This window comes from Zea mays, chromosome 4 (assembly GCF_902167145.1).
Source record: "Zea mays cultivar B73 chromosome 4, Zm-B73-REFERENCE-NAM-5.0, whole genome shotgun sequence".
Taxonomy (NCBI): domain Eukaryota; kingdom Viridiplantae; phylum Streptophyta; class Magnoliopsida; order Poales; family Poaceae; genus Zea; species Zea mays.
In genome coordinates, this window is record NC_050099.1 from 54,537,809 (window position 1) to 54,542,912 (window position 5,104).

Here is a 5,104-nt window from a genome sequence, read left to right on the forward strand (position 1 = left end):
TTAGGTTTCTCCATTTTTGATAAACACAGTTCTTCTCCCGTAGGGTGACTAACAAAATTAAAACAAAAGAACCTCGACACCTAGCCTTGGTAGAGACACTACTATGCCACGGATCCCATTGACAGCATGATGGTGAAGCAATAAATGCCATGATGTATTCATGTGGTTGACTAGCTTATATAGCCCGGAAAGAGGTGGAGTTGAGAAGTCACACCGCTTTAGCTCACTGTCCAGTGGACCGTTGCAAAATAGTTTTTTCTGCTTTCAATAACGTGCTCAAGGAAGGTGTTTTCAGACCTTCAGCATGGGGTCTTCGTTTGTTTTGTGGTTTGAGCCCGTTATGAAAAACATGGTGAAGCCATCGTAGCTATGATGACTAATGGAGCACAAGACTAGCAGATGAAGCAAACCAGAGCTATGTGAAGTCCTCAAGACTTATTTAGTAAGACATTTGGAGGAAAGGACAACACCACCCTTAGCTTGCTCACTAGTTTAGATGTATAGGCTTGAGGGTACAATTGTATTTTTTCAAAGATGTATCTCAGGGCTATAAATAGAGGAACAGTGCCATGCATTGGACACACTTTTTTGGCAATAGAAAATTGAATTACTCTGTTTATGAAGTTGTACTTCTTTTTACCTTTGTCTTGTAATTCCAAGGAACCGAAGGTACATATGTAATTCTTTGTTAAATAAAAATAATAGGAAGAAAGCAATATCTTATGAGGTTAAAACATGTGCTTCATCTTCTTCACCTCACAATGATTTATCTTTAATCTCTTTGACTTTTTTACTTATCTCTTGCATCTTCACCTTTTATTCAATTAAAGGATGAAGATGAAGTTCAATCTAATTGTGTTGCCTTGTTTTTGATATCTCGAAGGTATCAAAAGAGAGTGACCAACACATTCTATTGTGACACAAGATCTACGTATATATTCTTGGCCTTGACTTGATTTTTGTAAACACTTCGTCATGATGGGTTGAACTAAAAGTGAGTTTAGACAACCATCCAGATCGATCTTCAAACTCATCTTTTCATTCATGATGTAGTTACGAGTTCATAAAACCAATTTGTTGAATTGCTTTTGACATGGAGTAAACATTCTTACAATCCATTGTCAATCCAAGGTTTAAGAGTTCACAATTCACATTTGTTAGCAGGAGGTCGTGCATTTTGATAGAGATTCACTCCATCATGTTATCCATTCATTTCTTCACTTTCGACAAACTAATTTGGTTGGGAAATACATGTTTCAAATAAAAGAGTGAACGAACAAACTCCTACACTTCATTAGCAGTGGAACCTATCTCCTTATACATAACATGATAGTGGGTCGGTCTTGCCAATTACATCAATGGGCTTTGGCTTATGAAAGACGAAGCAAGGAGACATAAAAACAACTCGTCATAACATGCATATTGTTAAGCATGATGATAGTAGCTCTGATGATGAGTGTAAGGGTATGTATACTGCAGAACTTGTTTAGCCAGCTAAGGCCAAACCTGCAGCCTATTTGTCCTTGCAGTCTGTCCAAAAAACCAACAAGAGGTTAAATTTACTTTTAATGTCGCTAAATGTGATAAAATATTTGATGAATTATTGAAAAGTGGCAACATTAAAATAACTCATACTATTCTGCTTGCAAATGAATTAAAAAGACACACTTATTGTTAGTGACATAATTCTTTTTCTCATTCCACTATTGATTGCAACGTTTTTCATCGACAGGTACAGTCGGCTATAAATGAAGGCCAGTTGAGTTTTTAGGATATGCAAATTGACAAGTAGACATTTACTGTCAATATATTATATCTAAAAGGGAAGAAAGTCTTGGTTCAGTCAGAGGTGGCTGATGAAGATAAAGGAAAAGACATTGTCATCGGTGACTCTCAGGAGACCGGTGAAAATAGGCAAATTCAATCTAGGGAGGTGATTGCACAAATGACTCATGATGGGAAGGAGACATTAAAGATCACTATCAGGACTAAAAGTAATGGGGGGCAAGCATGATCAGATGATTAGGCTAAGATCCATGTCCTGCGCATAGCAGATAGTTCAAGTATCACCCGCGGACGGTCCATGATCACCCAGAGGCGTCAGTAACCCCGAACCTTCAAGCCACGACGACCCAAAATAGGTACATGGAAACATAATATATCTAAAGTAGCTAGTCAGATTATTAATACCAGTCCTACTTTGATCAACTCCTTTCTAAATATTTCAACAAAAAGGCCGCTTTGAGGGATCGACAAACAAAGCGACCTCATTCGCCCATAAGAAACACGGTCGACGACAACGGCCCAAGAGGTAGTTTAGCTGGTTCCACCCACACCACCGGTGCCATGGATAGCACCACATGTTTATCCACCAAATCCATATCCACCACCATGTTCACTCATATACCCATCTACATATATATGGATATACACATATATATCACCAACATATTCATCCATATACCCATCTACATATTCACATGCCTACCTGCCTGCTTATCCACCCATGTGGGGAGAAGTGACACCACACCCATAGTATCCATGTAGAATACCACATCACCCAACTTGGGGCACCACAAGTTTTAGTATTTGATAGGCTAGCTCCACCAATGCAGGACCAATTGGGGATTCCACATTCCAGTCCTCATGCACAAGATTAGCAGACATGCTAGAACACTCAACCCCAAAGGTTGACAGTTCCGGGTGGGGGCATGAAGGCAACCCCTACACTTGTAGCACTTGAGTCATCGGCTACAACAAGTTCTAAAAAATTAGAGAGAACTACAACTAGTGACACCATAAAAATAGGCACCACAGAAGTCATAGTCAATGAAGAAATAAGTGAAGGGCTGATGATTTTTAGAACATTGGCTGAAACACAAATATTTGGGAATGTTGTTGCAGCCGCTAGCCAAAAAAGACACTTGATCCAAAGTATTTCATGCCTAGATGGTGCCCTTTGAGCCTGGCACATTCTCAAAAACGCAAACTTCAATGCTTGAGAGCAAAAGAAGAGGGAAAAGGAAGTTAAGCAAGTGTTTATGAAACATATCCTATTTACCCTTAGAAGCAATAGAAAATTAAGGTCGTTAGCACCGGCACACAAGTGGGCACAGCGACATAAAATAAGTCACCATACCGTCCAGCACCTAGGATTGAACCGTTCGAGGATAGTGCGAACAGTCTGGTGCATAGGAACAGACCGTCTGGAAGCACTAGGCACTCTGCCCTAGGTATGCAAGATAATCCTATATGTCCGTTAATCCCATTTGATGATCTTGAATACATAATCGAAGAAGAGATGGTGGACTACGAGGTAACCCCTAAGCTCCTAGGTATGGAAATTAATGCTATTACCTTTTTCACTGATTATTATATAATTGGTAATGATGAAAATGTTATGGCTCAGTTTGATTTTGGTCCTAAGAAAGTAGTCTTCACCAAACCAAAGGAATCAGTCAATCATCTAAAGCCGCTCTTATTGTAAGGCCATATTGATGGGACACCAATTTCGAGGATGTTGATAGATGGTGGCGCGATCGTCAATCTTATGCAATATTCTTTGTACTGAAAGTTGGGTAAGCTAGAAAATGAGTTCATTAGGACAGTTGGGGACTTGTTCTCAAATGCTATGAGTTAAGAACAAGGCAACACGAAACATTAATGGTTAAACACCTTCATCCTTCGAAGCATTATCTCCCTTAGGATATAATGATCTTCAGACGAAGGTTATGAAGGACGTACCTTCATCATCTCAGTATATAATAATGAAAGTAGAAGCATATGAAACATGGGAAATAACATGAATAATCATATGACATCATTAGTATATCTTTATTATATCATCATAAATAAACATGAACAATATTGAATTACATTTATACCTTCGGCTTGACAGAAGACGAAAATCCAGGTGTGACGTGCGAGTGAATACAAGTCAGCGTGAATAGTACATGGTTAATATTCACCTATTTATAAGCACGGGACGAAGCCCGATCAAAATTACATTTATGTCCATGATAATAAATCACAAACATGACACAAATAATCAGGGACCAAACGGTCTTTTCCTCTTCGTCTCAAGGCGCGTCATTATGCCGAAGCTTTCTGGGTTGTAGCTTCAGCATATACCTTCGTGCTATGTCTGCGTGCATATTGTCCTGCCGAAGGTGTTTTTGCTTAGAGAACCTTCGGTGCAGAAGAAGGCCCCCAACAGTAGCCCCTTCGCGGTGCTGGATCGTTTTTCGTAACGAGCTCGATCCGCGAAAAATCTCAAAGGCTTCGGAATGCCGAAGGTCTGAAAAACACCTTCCCTGAGCTCGTTGCCGATAAACGATTAAAATACTCCAGGCGTCAAGTGGTCCACCGGTCAGTGAATGCAGACAGCCTACCAGTTCACCTTCTGAGTACCGAGTGGTCCACCGTTCAGCGAGTACAGGCGGTTTGACGGTTCACCTTCCCACCTGCAGCACTATATAAACAGACGGGTTGGTGCAGAGCTACCACAACATTCATTGTCATTGCACTGTTGTGCTGTTAACAAATTTCACCATAGCCGAACCTTTTTCACTGTGATCTCAAGCGAACACTTCATCATTTAGAGCTAACTTCGTGAAAAGAGTGAGCTTCGTCAAAACTGCAAAAAGAATCATCAACTTCGTAAAAACCACAAAAAATCCATCAGATGGCCAGAGTGCGTTCGACTGCAAGGGTGACTCGTAAAGGAGAGGAAACCGAGGCCACCGAGACAGCACCAATTTCTGAAGTCATGAAACGATCAGGTTTAGTTGTGATAGAGGGAACCATTGACGAAGGTACACCTGCTGCCGAAGCTAAACAGGCTGACATTAAAGAAGAAAATACTGATGAAGAAGAGGAGGATTATAGAATTTTGATCCCATCAAAACACAGCCACCTAGATTTTGAGAAATCTACTGTGTCTGAAGCCGACGTGCCCATGATGATGAAGCTGGGTTACTTTGGAGAAGCTGAAAGGAAACTGATCCGATTAGCCGGAGAGGAGACCACCCCGGTGCCGAAGGATGATGAAGTAGTTGTTTTCAAGAGTTTTTTCAGAGCAGGACTGTGGTTCCCTCTGAACGAG